Below are 18,128 nucleotides of genomic sequence, written 5' to 3' on the forward strand. Positions count from 1 at the left end.
GTGATTCATCAGTCTTATATAATACCCAATGCTCATTATATCACGTGCCCTCGTTAATGTCTGCTATTTCTTTTTACCTTTCAATGACCATATCTTTCTTTTGTAGTTGTCTTTGTTTTCTTTCTACATCTTCTTTTCCTTATTTCTGAGCTTCCGCTGTGTTTATGCACTTCATTTGCAACTCCTTTATTTATATTTTTGTTTAAAGCATTTTATAATATCTAATTATTTTGCCATCTTAAGTACTTGGTTTTCTAATCCTTTTGTTTGCTTTTCTGTTGACTCTTGTGACTTTCCTTATGAATTTTGAAATTTCTAATTGTGAATTCATCTTACTGTGAATTTGTCAATGGGAGTTTTGTGTGGCCTGAGCTAATGGTTTGCCCCTCTGAAGTGGTAATCACATTCTGTCAGGTTCCTCAGATTAATCAACCCAAGATTAATTTGTTTTTTAGTATTTTATTTTGTTTTACTTTTTATTCAAGTGTAACTAACACAATATTATATTAGTCTCGGGTATTCAATATAATGATTTAACAATTCTATGCATCACTCAGTGCTCATCATGTTAAGCGTACTCTTAATCTCCTTCACCTATTTCACCCATGGCCTCACTCACCTTCCCTCTGGTAGGTACCAGTTTGTCCTCTATATTTAAGAATCTGGTTTTGTTTGTTTGTCTCTTTTTTGTTTGTCTTGTTTCTGAAATTCCACATTTAAATGAAATCATCTGGTATTTTTCTTACTCTGACTTATTTCAATTAGCATTATGCCCTCTGATCCATTTATGTTGTTGCAAATGGCAAGGTTTTATTCTTTTTATGGCTGAGTAATATTCCATTGTCTATATATGTAATATCTTCGTCATCCATTCATCTATGGATGGACATTTGGGTTGTTTCCATCTTGGCTATTGTAAATAATGCTGCAATGAACATGTAAGCATAGGGGGGCATACATCATTTTGACTTAGTGTTTTCATTTTCTTTGCATAAATGCCAAGTAGTGCATTTACTGGATCATATAGTATTTCTATTTTGAATTTTTGAGGAACCTCCATACTGTTTTCCATAGTGGCTGCACCATCTTGTATTCCCACCAAGCTGAGGTGCATGAGGGTTCCTTTTTTTCTGTATCTTTGCCAATACTTGTTATTTCTAGTGTTTTAACTTAAGATGATTTTTTAAATTTATTTCTTGACTTGGGGCTTTCCAAATCATAAGGAGATTATAATTTTAAACTTCAAATTAACATGGGCCAAAAGTGTGGAATTTTCATAGGAGCCTGTCTCCCCCCACCACCACCCCCACCTCGCTTCTTTTTAGTTTTGTTTTTGATCATCCAAAGTCTTGAGAGACACATTCCCTCAATACTTCTCTGTGGTAGTGGGCAGAATTTCTCTTGTCCCTCCTTATACCAAGGATGTGTCCCCCTGAGGGTCCTGCCTTTACGTTTCCAATCACTTCCTCATGAGGTGCAACATCTCTTTTCCTATGCTCTTTTCTTTCTTTCTTTCTTTCTTTCTTTCTTTCTTTCTTTCTTTCTTTCTTTCTTTCTTTTTTTTTTTTTAAGATTTTACTTATTTATATGAGAAAGAGGGAGCATGAACACAAGCAAGAGGAGAGGCAGAAGGAGAAAAAAAGGAAGAAGCAAACTCTCCACTGAGCAGGGACCCGGATATGGGGCTCAACTCAGGTGCCTGGGATCCTGACCTGAGCTGAAGGCCGACACTTAACCAACTGAGCCACGAAGGCACTCCTCTTTTCTTATTCTCATGTAGCCTTTAAAACCAAGGGCTTTGGGTTAGAAAGGCCCCAAATTAACTTTCTTACCTTATGTTCACCATCTTGTGTTCACAGAAACCACAGATTTTAGCTAATTACTGTTGTATTTTCAGTTCCCCCTTTTTTTTCTCCTTAAAACTTTCCCCCTATTTCTTGGAAACTTAGCAAAATACTTATAATCCTTTTTATGTTGCTGTTTTTCACATTTCTACATATTTTTAGCAGGAGAATTTCAGGTGTAACATCTGTATTTCATAACTGGAGGCCAGGAATTTTCTGTCGTACCTTTTCTTAAATTCATTGATCCTCAATTCCTTTTATCTTTGTCATAGTGTCTCAAACTTTTTGACTGTGATTATTCTCTTTCTGGTACTTCTGAATCTTCCTCCCTCTGACTTGTCTTGTTTTTTTTTTCTTTCTGTTTAAGAATGCTGTGATGTCTCCAATAAGACAAAAATTAGAGAGATGTTTGCCAAATCTTTGTACCATCTTCAAATATAGAGATTTTTTTTTAACTGAACATATGATTGTCTAGAATCTTGTGTTGGAATTAAAACAGTATATATCTACATAAAACTAGTACTTCTATTTCAATGCTTTCATGACTCTGTAAGGAATTATGGACCTTTGTGATTCTTTCTGGAGACAATCTGTGGCAATCTATGGTGGCTGAATGCTTAACTTGTTTGGCCTCTGCAGCTGGGCACTTGGTTTGTCAAGAATTCCTAGCAATACTAGATTTAAGTTAATTTGTCTATTATCTTCTTGTTCCTTGATATCCTCTATGAGAATTTTTAGGTATTTATGTATCTAAGGCATTTATCTTAGCTTCCTATGTTAGGAATCATCTCCCAAATTATACCATCAAAATCACAAAGCATGTGATTATTGTAAAGATGTGAACAGTGATGTTAAAAGCCAAACAAAACCCCCAAATGTCTCCTATTTGCCTTTAATGCTTCTCATGAGATACCCAGTGGTGCTGATCTGGTTAGACCATACATAATAATTCAGTACTTGGAATGATACACCAGAATCAAACTTTAAGAGTTCTTTAAAATAGCAGTACAAAGGGTTTGACTAAGAGGCAAAGATATTTGGTTTTGTGGAGTTATGGTTAAATTGTGCTCATGTGCTTCTGAGTTGCCTATAAAAGGAAATTCAATAATGGGTAATCAATGATATAAAATTGAATGTAAATGTGATTTTTTAAATGTAGTTCTAATTTCATGAAGGCACAAGGTAAAGCTGTTTGTATTAAGAGGAATTGCAGTGTAAGAAAAAAGAAACCTTCAAAGGTGGAAGAAAATGATTTTCTTTTTGGTCTTTAATGTCTATGTTTGACATAGGGAAATATGCGATGAGAATTTTAAAAGGCAATACAATAGGTATCCCAGAGCTTGTTGTAAAAAGTGCAGTAACTAATCCCATGTCCCTGGTAAAACCCTCCTCGATGATTGCTGTTGAACTCTCTAGGGTTTTTCTGAGTGAAGGTGTTACTTCATCTCACATTTTCTTTTACATACAAAACAATAAGAACTTAATACACTAAATGTTGAATATTAATTATAAAAGCACATTATTATAAGTTTCTATAACACACTAAACGTGTGTGTGTGTTTGTGTGCATTTGTGTGTGACCATCTTGGTCCTATTTAAACTATAATATGGAAAAAATAAATTATGAATTGACTGGAGATGGTGAAATATGTTTATGATTTTGCATCAGCCACAACTGGCCTTTGGTAAAGGATGTAAAACTGCTTATTATTTCATGGGGAAAATAAGATCTGACTTACACAGTTTGAATTTAGAAACACTTTACAAGGGACATTACTGATTATATATGAGCATTATCTTTTCTTACTCAAGAAGTTAATTTTAAGAGATTCAATTTTATTCAGATGAAGTTTTTGGAAAAATGTTGATGAAAATAGGCTTAAAAATGTTTGACTTTTAATAGGAGTAAGCTTCAATTATGTAGAAAACTCACATAGATATAAACACGTATTTCTCCAGGAACACTTAGGTGAATGAAGAAATGCTTCAATTGTGGAGGAACCTAACAAACCTGCTTCTTAAAATGAGTTCTCATTTGCAAAGATGAGGGGAAAATGGCTAAGAGAAAGTGCAGCCTCCGATGATCCCATTCCTTAGTCGTTATGCTGCTTCTGAGGCCGTCCAATGATAAAATATGTCAAACAGATATATTTAATTTTTCTTCACTGGAATAACCAGAACACTAAATGATTAAGTCTCTGCGATGAGCCTAGCATACCGAACGAGTTTTCCCAGTACCTTTTCAAGCTACTTTCCCTAACAATTTTTATTAAATAGGATAGTCAAGGAAAATTTCCTTGCCAGCTTGCCTTAAGCATATTGAAGCAGCAGTAATAGACATGATTGTCCCAGCTCTTTCACTGTGTCAATCCAGGCAGGAGTGCAGAGAACATCAAAGGGGTCAAAGGGATAGTTAAGGTTTTGTGTCCGAACTTGTCTCTATTCTCTCTGTGGTCGCTGATCCCATCTGTCTCCAAAGCAGAGTATAGCTTGTTCTATTGTAAGTATTGTTCACAAGTCACCTAAGCAAAGATTAAACTTGTGGCTCTTTTCCCACATGCTCAGTCTGGTGTTAAAATATTAGAAACAGGCAAGTATTTGTGCAAGCAAAGAGTCACAAATAAGGTTACTTTGTAATCCATAGTAACAGATAAATTGTTGAAAGATTGTCTAGCATTTCATTATATTTTCTCTCCTTTTAAAGATTTTAGAGATTTAGATAGTTGCATTGGGTTATAAGAGCTACTGTGAGGGGTGATTGTGAGACCAGAGATTTCATAAACCTACAGAAAATACTTGATACAGTGACTGATGAGGGATAAGCAATAGTTATGAATCATCATTATATTCTGACCATAATGAGATTCATTAGCTGAAGATATGTGCTCTCCACGGAAGAGTATTTATTTATTTTTAATCTTCTAAAATCTTCACTGATTTTTCTAATTTCTTTTTAAGCATAAGGATGATGGCTTCCATATACTGAGCAAGTACCACATATTCAGCTTTGTTGCACTCATGTTACATTCATGAGGTTGCAGCGTCTTTCGATAACATTTCCTATACCTGAGGAGCTAGATATTTAACAAGAATATAATAGTATTTAGAATTAAGAAACAATTTGTCCTTTGTCCTTAGGCTAAGTTTTAGGGGAAACCAGAGTTCATGTACTTTAATAAGTCTTCCTGAGCCATATACTATTCTAAGAGAGCTCTAAGTTATTGACTTGAAGTATGTAGGCAGTGTCTAGTGTAAATTAAACCACGTCTGTATACATCATTTTTCCTTCTAATTTATTTGTAATTATTGAGTATACTTTATTATTTTGGCCACAACCCACAAATTGATTGACATTGGCATTTAAAATATTTTTCAAGATTAAACAAAACAGATAAGTTAAATTGCTTTTATGCTCTGTGAACACTCCAGCTTTGTTCATTATAGAAAATGGGGGAAGTACAAGTCATTTGATTGCTCTTTAACCTTTCATTATATCGACAATCTGTTATTGCCTAGCATCAATTCCATTCTTCTCAGAAGGTGGCTTGGCATTTTTGTGGTGTTTTCAATCTAAGGAGATAAATCTGCATCTCCATCTGGATTGACCAGATGAGGCTCCCTTCAGAGCCAATTAACACTTTACCGATGGGGTCACCTCAGCATGGTACGAGGTGCTTTGCACCTCCAGGGCTACCATAAACTGTCTCCACAATGCCTCCAGATGCTCCAGGACTGGAAACCAATCAATCTTTTACGTAAGTGGTTAGCATGCCTACCCCAGGCTCCTAGGAAGACACACAGCAACGACACGGAGAGAGGAACATGGCTCCCCACGCCAGAGCCTTTAGAATATGCTTTTGTTAGCCTCTTCGTGTACTTACACAGATTGAGAAGGACCCACTAGAAGGCAGACTAGGCTTGGTGGGCAACACACAAGCCCCACTCCTGTTCAGTAGTATAGTCCTACACCCATATTGTCATAACTTCCACAGTGGCTAGACTAGAAATTTCTCAACAACTTCAATCCTGACAACCGAAAAGCCATAAATCAACATGAAAAGCCTTCCAGTGCCCAGTCCAGGGTAAAAGTTACAGGTCACACTTGTTAGGAAACTAAAGATATGGCCATGCCAGTTCTGACCCCACTGGGGGCAGCTTAGGGACTCTCTTTGTGGTCTTCTGGCTGTACCTGGGATATCTGGGGTTATTTCTATAGGAATCCAGACTTGACTCACAGATTGCTGAGGCTTTTCTGCACAGGCATCTTATTTAATGAAGCAATTCCCTTTAACTCTGCTTTAGCTGGGAAAGAATGCAAATTAAATATTCTTTAGTAGGGAGGCTGGGAGGGGTGACAAGTGAAGGGGAAAAAAGAGAAAAAAAAGGCACGGGGGAGCGCGGTGGAGGCGCTGCGTTCCCTCAGGTGGCTGGCTAACTAGCTCAGCCTTTGTATAGACACTGTCTGCTTGTGGGATGGAGCTAAGAGACAGAAGAATGACAGTCTGGAGGAAGAAAGAAAGACAGTAATTATGGGATGCGTGCGATTAGTGCGGTAGCCAGAGAAATTAAGCCACAAGTCCTAGGAATCTTCCCTTCTGTATGGTACCTGCAGAGGGAGAGAAAAGGCCTCACTACAGAGTGCAGTTGGAATCCACTCCCTGCCAGCTCAGCTTGATTGCTTTCTGGGTTACCTACTGTGGAGGTTCAGCAGCTCGACCTTCCTTTCAGCGCAGCTATATTGTCCTGCCCTGAAAAAAAAGCAGATTAAGAATTTACAGGGATCCCTCCATCACTGGCCTCTGACAGGAACACTCAGGGAGCTGATTTTTCATGGTTCAATTTGCCAGGGGCCAAGATTCTTATCAAAATGTATTTTGTTAATGTAAAGGGCCGTTGTAGATTTAAGAAATATCTATTTTCCTCTGAAACTTTCTTTCTCACTTATTCCCCCATCATCCCCTTGTTTTTGTAGGTGGCGTTCTTTCTGAACCGCTTTACTATCATCTTGATTCTTTGAGGAATGTGCATGTTTGAGCTCAGGTTTATAGAGGGGCAGTAAATCATGTCAGCTAGGAGGTTTGTAATTATTTGGTGGGGAGGTAAACTGCAAGCTGACTGTCTCAAGTCTGATATAGTCCCAGCTACCATGCAGATCATATTTCAGTTGTTTAATTTGATTCAATGCTTTAATTAAAAGCTCTAAGTTTGCGGAACAATTGAAAAACGCTCTTTATTAACATGGAAACCATTTGAAATGTCACCAAAGTGGGAAGAAACAAAGGCTGCTCCGAGTCCTCATAGCCTAAAGTGGTGTGAGGGCTGTTTCGGATTGCAGAGGGAGGGGTTAGATTTGGTGGCAGTCATGCTGGGCCTCTGGATGTACACTGTCACGGGTAGCTCCAGGTAGGTCAGACTCTCGCGGGCTCTCTTACTTGCCTCTTCTGGTTATATGCTACTGGACACCCACCCTTTTAGCAGCCCTAATTTTACCTGTATTTTTCTGAAATTTCGAGGTTGTACTGGTAAATGACAAAATTGGGCCATACTCCTTCTTGGCGCTCCCCAAACCAAAGGGATTCTTTAATGCCATGTGTGTTTTGCTAACAAGGCAAGTAAGAAACTAGAAATCATGTTTACTGGAAATGAAAAAGCTTAGCAGATGGTTGTAATAATTTTCCAGGAGGAGGAAATGAAACATCTTTGTCTCCTATTGGTACTGGTGCCACCTGGTGCATCTAGATGCGTAACAGAGGAACTCATTAGCTGGCTCAGCAACACGTTATGCCACCATTTATGATTTTTGATATGTTGTATTTTGTTATATGATTTACATCTTTCAAAACAAGTCGTTTGAGATTTTTTCATTGATACCCATTCTTTAAACATAATCTACATAAAACACGTACATGCTTTTGTTCTTACCTCATTCCAGAGGGATTTACACCATAATCTGTCCTGTTACAATATCTTTAAGCATAGATCTTGAACCCTATTATAAGGAGACTCTAGTGCTGCTGGGCCTAGGAAATGTGCTTCAGAAATGCAGAATGATGGCCCCACTGACCTAACATCTCTCATAGCATCTCACCTAACCTATTCTTACTTTCCTTCTCGCAGTGGATGGAACTAACAAGGGAGGAAGACTGACGTGCAGTTCAGTAGCTCCGTATGACTTCATTTTTCAATCTATGTATTAATGATGCTTTCAATGAAAGACGTGCATTCTTATTTTAGTTATTTTGCACTATCCCTTCATAATATATGTGAAAAATCCAGTGAGCATTAAGTAATGCTCATCTTTTTGTTTGTTTGTTTTTTTGTTTGTTTGTTTGCAGCAAAGATCTGTTGTTAGGTCAGACTACCCTTCTCATTATGCTCTATCAGGTTAAGCTTCAACAACATTACTTTTTGTGCCTTGAAAACATTCAGTTTTCCTTTCTTGATGTTATTAAGGGAGAATCTTGTTTTAAAGCACTAAAACAATGCTGTGGCATTCTTCAAAGTCACGAATGAAGGCTTAAATGGGGTAGATGGGGTGGGGAGTAAAAAGAATAAGAGGACAGACATTTGAAATTCAAGGTCAGTTGGTTACTGCTATATCTCACTGAGAAGACAAAATAAATAGGGTGGTTAAAAAGACTAAAGAGACTTGCTCATTTATATATCTGAAGCTAATGAATCATGTTGGGAAAATTGTACAAAAAAAAAAAAGTCATGCTGAAAAAGTTATAAAAGTTTTGTTTTATGATCATTTGTCCAGAACAACAACCAAAAAGATGACTGAAATGCTGCCCAGCCTAAAGGATATGTTCATCCTCAGCGCCAAATTAGTTAGCTGGGCCAGACGGCTATGTTGAGACACAGAACAGCGTCAAAGTGAGTACTGAGCATGTTGTGATGTTACCAGCGTACAGCAGAGTGTGCTAGCATTATTAAAACAAAACTAGCCAGCAAGTTCAAGTCTGTGTTAATGTACTAGTGAAGAAAAGAAGAAAGGGCCAAGGGAGTAAAGGACAAATAAGGAAACTGGCTGTTGATAGCTCACACGCACTTTTAAGCCATAAAGGACTTTTTGAAGTTCTAACAGAAACAGTCCCTGTGGAACAATGATAACAGGAGAGACAGACATTGATGTGTAAATGACATCATCACCCAAAGCCACTTTCACTCAACCCGAGTCCTGGATCACTCGGGGTTCAAAGGGACTCTAATCTTACCCTGTTCATTTTTTTTCCTCCTAAGTTCTTGCCAGAAATGAAGGAAGCACAGAGAGGCTTGTTCGTGTTAGCTTTTCTGACTTGACCTGGAAACTGAGAGTCATGTAACTAGACAAAGGCTGCCCAGAGTTCACAGATTTTAGGATCAAGTTTATGGAGACATTGGCCTAGATTTAGATAAGGACAGTAGTTGAAATTAGTGTTACATAAGCTTGAACAACTATCTATCTCAGGAGATGTCTAACACTTTGACAGAAACATGAAGCTGTATCAACAGTTTATAAATAATGTGAATTTATCATAACGTTACTAGAACTTTCTGTGAAAGGAAGAAAGCTGCTTATTTCTCCTGCCCTGAAACATCTCTCTTGTCTCCTTCTGAATAATCTGATTCTACATAATTTGGTATTTTATACACTGCACTGATCAACATTCTACTTTTCAGTGGAAGATAAGCCTCTTTTAACAAAATGAAAAAGGAACCTCCACTTTCTAAGTCATTAGCTGGAATTCCTAGGGATCACCATCTTTTGAAGAAATGGATATGAATGACAGTTTCATCTAACTTTACAAATGTTGTGTAAATAACTTGGCTACTCACCGAGAGTGGTTCATAAATCAAGATTCATGAAGCCCAGCACTGTAGAAATGACAGAAAGGACAAATAAAAACAATGGTATTGGACAAATGTTACCCCTTTAAGAAGGACCATGGATCTGAAATGTCCCTACATTCAAATGATAAAATCCCTTCTTAGTATAAAGTGTTTATACAGCACAAGCTAATTAGTATTAGAAATATCTGCTTTATTTCCTTTTCTCTGCAGCTTAGACATCTATCTGGGAGGGAGCTGAGTACACCAAACGTTCCTTTCAATGTAAGCAGTAAGTAGTTCACTTCCTGTACTCTTCATGAACTTTGTAATGGTTAAATGGAGCTAGATTCAACATGAACTTGTGAATACCTCCCTTTTAATTTTATGGGGGACCAGGATTGAAATCTGAATATAAAAGAGAAACTATTCGACTTTCTGTTCTACCGCCCTAACACAGGTTCTTGAATAGAGCGGTAATATTAATCAGGTTTGGCAATTCATTATCATTATTAAGTGAAATGAGAGCTCCGTCACTGTGTGATATTGCCCTAGGTCTGTGTTGTCCTCGACTGTCTACATTATATATGGCAGTCGTGGAAGTCTTTCGTGCAAGCTCTTACAGTAGTCATTCAAATGTCAAGCTACATTCAGTTTATCTAGTGAGGGTCTCTGAGGTGCTGTTTGGTTATACTTTGAAGAAGAGGTTGCCCCGTAAGTGAATCTGCTAATTTGAAATAGGTATGTATGTTAGTCGGGTGTATAGCTGCCAGTGTGACATGACAAAGTTAAATGCAAGGTTCATATGTAACAAATGGTGAAAAAAGAGATGAAAACAGGGACCTAGAAGTCAGTGTGCAGCTTGTGGAGGAAACTAGATTTGATAAGTCACAACGCAGCAATGCCTGTAAACATGTTTCCTCCCTTCTACCCCTGAAGCCTTCACCCTTTGCCCTGTGCTCCCTTAACTGTCCTCTACAAGCGTCTGCATTCTTCTTCACGAACCTGTGCATGGTCACCCTACTTCTAGATGTTTTGCCATTCTCTCTTCCCACTGGCTCTCTTCCTCATCATCTGAGTTCTGCCAAATTTAACCCTCCCAAAGCATCCTTTGAATATCTACACTCATCTCTGCCTCTTCTTTCCTTGGCTCAGTGCAGGCCTCAGTCACGTGTTTCTCCTCTGGTCTAGGCAAAGTAAGTAGAGCCGAATCCCTCTGCTTTCCGTGGGCCTGTGGTAACAACTGACAAAGTGTCCTGTGTCATCTGTCCGTCTCACCTTCCTTCCTAAAGGTGGCTCTGCCAGGCCTACAAGATAAAATCCAGCCACTCTCTCGATGTGTCTAGACCCTCCATAATCGGGCTCTTGCTAATTATTCCAGCTTCCTCTCCTCATCTCTGTCCATTTTCTGCTTTAAAATTTGGGGCTAGCAAACGTGCTTTCAGAGCCTAGATAGTTAACTGAAAGCAGTGAAGCGTACTGGGTAGAAGAAGTAGGGAGTTTCGGAGACTGTGACAAGCTGAAGTATACCTTGACCCCCCCCCCCCAAAAGCACTCAAATTTATTTGTGTTAGACAGAGAAGTCTTCAGGGCAAACGTTTGCCCAGCATTACCAATTTATGACCTGGATTAATAACCGCAAACTGCTTATAACTGCCTTGCTTCTGCGGTGTTATTTTGTTCCTTCCACAGTGCTTTTGCTCATGCTCTCTCCTTTGTGGGTAATGCTCATATGCTCCCCCTCACTCACCTCATCCTTCTCAGGTTAACCGTTAACCATTATTTAAGATGTAGATCAAGTAGTCATCTCCAAAAATCCGTGCATGATCCCTATTTATTTCCGACAGATTTCTGTACAATTTTCTACAGCGCTTACTGTGTTTATTTTAATTACATGCCTGCTTCTCCCACTATACTATGAATTCCTTGAGGGGAAAAATATTGTAGAAAAATATTGTATTAATTTCAATGTTCTCAGGGTATAGTGTAGAGCTAGGCACTAAGTAAGTGCTCAACAAAGGCATGAAGATTATGTTATGTCACATACAGCAAGATCTCATGCCTTAGGTTAGCCTTAGAGTCTATGGCTGTGGACGTCTATGGAAATATCAAGGAGTCATCTGACACCAGTCAGGGAAAGAAAATGGAAATCCTGTCTTACAAATCTTTCTATCCTTGGAATTTAAAATGACGTCTATTTATGCCATGGGAAGAAGAAGAGAAGGATGAGAGGCAGAAGGAAAAGAAAGAAAGAAAAAAAGAAAAAGGAAGAAGAAAGAAAGAAAGAAAGAAAGAAAGAAAGAAAGAAAGAAAGAAAGAAAGAAAGAAAGAAAGAAAGAAAAAGAAAGAAAAGGTTTATTTTCTTAATCTGGAAGAATTGTGGAAGAAAGGAGGGAGGCAGGGAGATAACGGAGTTAAAATGAACAATGGAAATAAAAGCCTGTTTTAGAAGAAGGCTGGACTTCTTGAGAACAAGTTGAACTCAGAAAGGACTGCACTGCTTGGAGGTACGTTTAATTCCTCATCAGGAGTTAGTTGGATTCTGTTTCAATTCTTCAAAACAATCTCTCCTAGAGTAGAACGTGTGCTCGGCTGTATTTTCTTCATGGAACAACTCATTTGATCCCCCCTCCCTTTTTTACTTTGAAGAATGATATACGAGAGAATAGAGGGGATATTCTCAGAACACATAAACTTTAAGAAGCATTTGGTAGCTTTTGGTAACAGGAGTCACAGTGAACAGAGGTCACCTCAATGTGGCACTTGTCCACAGGGGCACGACTTTGCCTGGTCATCCTTCGACATCAGCCAGGATCACAGGTTAAAATGTCCCTGAGAGATATGCCCTATAGACACCCTTGATAAATTCAAAGGTCTTAGCAACCAAACATGGATTGAGAATGTAATTTAAAAATTTGAAGGTCTGATGTCTGTTTAACTCAATGTACATAATAGTAAGAGCAGGAGAAGCTGTTAATAATGTGGTATGACTTTGCTGGTTCGAACAGAGTCATTGAGCGGGTTCGTCTGCGAAACACATACCCAACACAAGGTTGGTTCCCTATTGTGGCAAATGCTATGAGAATGAACAAGACAGCACCTAAAGTCCTTAAAAGATAAATATAAAGGATAAGTATCTGCCAGTTTTCTCGTAACTCATTTTCACAGGGCTACCAAACGACTCTACTGTTTGCCTCACACCAGGGGTGTGTCAATGATGTATTTTTACAAGTGCTTAAATACCAAGATAAAAAGTGTAGTGTGAATGTCAAAGGTGGACTAAAACACAAAGCTCTCCTCCTTGCCAGTTCTCCCTGAAGATAAATAGTCTTGCTTTGTAATAACAAAGGATATCCACATCTCCAAGTCAGCTACCTTCCAGCTCAGGAAGTTGTTCCAGATTAGAGTTGACATGGCCCCAGTGGCGGGTGAGGAGTGTCATTCTAGTTCAAAAGACAACATATCGTAGAATCCTGGTATCTTAAATCAGCCCTTGCAGTGTAACTACCTTTGCCAATCTGGATTTGGAATATATTCTTAACCAACACATAAACTTTAGTGTATATAGCCAGGGTATTTCTTTCCACCCCTAACTACACCCTGGGTTTTAGATTTGAGTAGTAAATGGGAACATGTGCTAACCAAATTCACTTTGAAAACTAGAATAGAGAAATCAGGTGGTCATATTTTTATTTTAGCAAAAAATAAGCCAGTTAAACTATACACACACACACACACACGTAGTTGTTTATTTATATATAATATATAATCACATAACACTATGTATCTATTTATGTAGAAATACATATGCATATACATAAAAACTTGTAATTTGAATTCACTAAGGGGATAGAAAATACAAAGAAAATTCTTGGAATTCAGAAGCATACAAGAACAACTAATCCATTGACTGTGAATGTTATCTAAAGGGGTTAAAAGAAATCAGACTTCCCTGTGGGTTGTGCATAGGGTATGCATTATGTGCTGTCATTAAAGTATTTTTTTTCTCTGTTAAGCAAGCATCCCCTGCTGGGACATCTCTCTGGTTTGGTGGGAGTCTGGAGTTAGACATGAAGTGTGTGTTATCAGCTAGAAATTACTCCACATAAAAATTTAATGGTATTGTCCTAGCTATTTTTCAATTAGTGCATGTGTTTTATTCACATGATTTGTATTATTGAAGACATGAATTATAACTCTGTGGTAAAGCATGATTGGAGTTCTTTTTCCCCTCTGCTGTAATCTTATGACTGATGAGAAACTCCGAACAACAAAAATGAATATGATTAAAATAAATTAATCCTTACTGTTGGTAATAATGTGGAGGGGTTAACTTATTTTATATTGGTTATTTAAGGCTTTCATTCAGATTGCCTTTAAGACTGCACAATGTTCAATCATTACACCTTTCTTTTTGCTTTTAGCCCGTTGTGTTTAAATCCATCAGTGTTGCGGAGTGGTAGGGTTTTAAAAAATATTTGGAAGGGCACCAAGTCTGAATATTTTGAGAGCACTAAGCAAGATACACAGGACTGAATGTATTTTCATGGAGATTGAGACAGATTTTTTTTTCCTCAGAACATTATTACAGAAAACCCTGGAAACTTCCAAAAGACAGTGGAACCAGTCGATATATAGAGTTATTTTGCTTAATTAAAACCATATCTTTTTGCAAGGCTTTTGAAGTAGGGTAATCATTGAAAGACCCTAACATTCTCTTTCGTGGTGTGAGATATTTATTCTCTTCTTTTTTTTAAAGACAAATTAGAATTGTTTATTTTGTTAAGATAGGTATTTTTAAAGAGAAGGAAGCATGTGAATTTTGAAAATGTAAATGGGTTATCTGTTGGAAGTTATGCTGGAATCAGCCACAAAACTTACATTTGTGCCACTCTGTTCTATTCTAATTCATACATTTGTTTAGCATTTTTATATCAGATATCTCTATATGTGATATAAATTTTGTAATAAATCATTTGTTTTACATTTCTCCGATTACTTTGAGACTACTGAATATTTTCTAACTTGAATGTAATCTAAAAATAAATGTAGGCAAATTTATTTTTCTTCATTTTCCACAAGTCAAATGAATAATGGTTGGGCATGTGGATATTTTTTCCTTTGAATTACCTTTGTAAAGAGACTGATTAATTAAAGGGGAATTCTCTAGAGATGTATTATTCCAATATCTCTCTCAGCACCCCATATATTGATCTATTTAACATCTTTCTTATGTATAACTCAGAGCAACAATTTTGAGTCTGTCTGATACTATGACTTCAATCTATGCCACAATTAGAATATTACCAAATGAATTCATAGACAGATGCAAATCTGATATGGTTTATGGTGAAGTATTTTAAAATTTATCAAATTAAATCTACTTTCTCTCATTCTATGAATAAACATTTCTCTTCTTGGATTATTTTTATTTTTTTATTTTTTTATTTTTTTGGATTATTTTTAATGACCAAAAAGTGTGTGTGTGTGTGTGTGTGTGTGTGTTGTATTAGATATATGCAAATATTGGGAGGGCAATGTATTACTTTCTTTTAGTCCCTTCCTTTCTATTTCCTTTGAGAAACTGAAGAATAACAGAGAAGTACAAAAAATAATGTAAGAAGCATGCTACTCTTACTGTCCCAAATTATCAATTATGCATTTCTTTTTTGGTTCAGATAACAAGTTTCAATGTTCTAAAATAAAAAATTTATAAGCACTGATTAGTAATAAGTGGATTCTTAGTTTTTTTATCTGTCATTTCCTTAATCCCAGGTATTGAAATCTACTAAGAGATCTAGAAGAGTCTAAAATGGAAATCCTGCTAGTTTTCCACAAAGAGAATTCAATAAAGTTGATAAGGTTGATAGATTCAGGAGCACTTAGTTGGTAGGAACTAGAGAGGGCCTTTATTTGGACAGTTTAACACGTTGGCAGAGAAAAACATGTAAATCAGTTTGCATGCGGCCACATTTCCTCACCAAAATTTTATTTCTCTTTAACTATGTTGTTATACTTTTTGGAATTAGAATTTCTCTATATTGCTTAATTTTACTTTTTCTGGGGAGTCTATGTCTTATCTTTTAAAATATTGTGAAAAGTGTTTAAATAAAGATGCTGCATTTTAATTCTTAAAAGATGAGTAATTCGGAGAGTGAGGTGATGGGAAACTAATCTGAATTTGTAAAAATAAGTAAATAAATAAATAAATAAATAAATAAATAAATAAATAAATAAATAAATAAGAGTGTGAGACTACTGGTCCAAGTCAAATTGCATTGTTCTGTTTGGAAGAGGAACGAAGTTATTTTGCCAACTTTCAAATACGGTTCACTCAAAAACTGTCGGCTCCAAGTTTGTGGAGCACATCTCAGAATTAGTTTGGCTCAAGTCAGCTATGTGACTTTTGGTTTGCTTTTACTTTCAATTCTCTTGGTAATTCTGGAGGATAGAATGAATTTCACAAAGGAATCTTGTTTGCACATTGCAAACCACCTTTTCTATCAAGAAAAAAAAAAGAAGGAAAGTAATTGTGTGATTTATGTTTGTCTGGAAAGAAAGGACCTAGATTAAAGATAACTGAAATTAGAAAAATGTTATAAAAATACATTCTTTCCTAAAAGCTTTCATAAAGAAGGGTCAATTTCTTTTTCTTCCACTGTAACAGTGGTTTTATCTTACATACAATGATAAAGAGGGCTCAAATTCTATTTAATGTCCACTAATTTAAGTGTTAATTTAATATTGTTGTCACTTACATTCATATGTGCTTGTATTGCTTCTGGTGTGACTCTTGCTGCAGCTGACATGATTTTACATTTGTGTGAGTGAAAGGGGCAGGGAAATGTTCTTTCCAGTTTGAATACGCAGGTATGAATGTGTCGTTTGGCATCTGCTCTTTTTTTTTTTTTTTTTTTTTTTTTTTTATTTTTTATTTTTTTTATTGGTGTTCAATTTACTAACATACAGAATAATACCCAGTGCCCGTCACCCATTCACTTCCACCCCCCGCCCTCCTCCCCTTCTACCACCCCTAGTTCGTTTCCCAGAGTTAGCAGTCTTTACGTTCTGTCTCCCTTTCTGATATTTCCCACACATTTCTTCTCCCTTCCCTTTAACTTTGTAGTCTGTCACAGGGCTTCTTTGCATGATTAGATCTCCCCCATCCTTTTTTCAAGGCAGGTGGTTTCCTGTTTTTCAACAAAACTGAAGGAAGACCTAATCTTGTTGTCAACTGGTAGATCATTAAAAATTATTTTTGATGATAGATCACCATGTGAATTTTGGCATGATAGTGCTGACAAAGTTCAAACAATTTTGGGAAATTTCTATGGAAACAACGTTCCCATTTCCATCTCCTTATTTTATGAGCGACTTTTCCTATGCTACGTTTATAAAAGTGAAAAATGGAAGACTTGATGGTGAGCCATATTTCATCCTAGTCAAAATGATATATACTTATTAATAATGAACCAATTGAAAAAATCTGCCTCATTCATCACATTGTGAGAGTAATTTCCAGAAAAATTTACTTTTATGTTTAATAATTACCAAAATTTGAAATCTGGGTAGGCTATATTGACAAATTCTGCACTACCACTAATGTTAATAATTCAATACAGAACACTTAATGTTAGCCCTAGAGACTTTAAGGATAAGAAAAATAACTACCATTGCTTTCTTTTATACATACACAATTTTTTTTTTGTCGGAGAGGTGTTATAGCAATAAAAGACTTTCAAGCATACAAATACATGAGGTAAAATTATGTCATGGAGATGGAATCAATATAAATTCAAGACAAAATATTAACAATGTAAAATTTAAAGTGGAGATTATCCATGTTTATTTAAATAGATGATAGTTGTATCTGTCAAAGTACCACTCTGGTTCTATGAGATATATTTAAAAGAGTGATGGGACAACATTATTTTAAAAGTCAATATCTTATCCAGAAATTGTACCCTTTACAAATACTTAAACTTATAACAACTGTTTTATTTAGATGTTAATCTTAAACTATGTGAGAGGGTATCTAGCTTTCAAAATTCTTTTGGAGTTTGTGAACAAAAATGTTTGAACACCACTAGCCTATGCCAGATCCCAACTGTTTGCCTGGGGTTTTGCCATTTGCTTCACTCTCATCCAACCTTCTTATTTGATCACTAAGATCATAACATAGGCCTAGATCATTGTGAATTAGTCATCCTTCTCTGGGCGCTTGAACTGGAGGTTTCTCACCTCTGCTTTCTGGTTCACACCTATCCCACGGCTATTATGATGTCCTCTGTTAAAAGTCTAGGCCTCCTTTAAAGACTGAGCTGAAAGTTTGCCTCTTCGTTGGATAGTCCATAGTCCTCCCAGTTGGAGGTAATTGCTCTTTGTATCTTTTAAGAATTAGCTTGTCCCACTTTATAACACTTATCTGATACAGTCTTTTAGGTACATTCTGAGCATTTTCTTCCCCACATATAC

Source organism: Canis lupus, chromosome 1 (assembly GCF_011100685.1).
Source record: "Canis lupus familiaris isolate Mischka breed German Shepherd chromosome 1, alternate assembly UU_Cfam_GSD_1.0, whole genome shotgun sequence".
Lineage (NCBI taxonomy): Eukaryota > Metazoa > Chordata > Mammalia > Carnivora > Canidae > Canis > Canis lupus.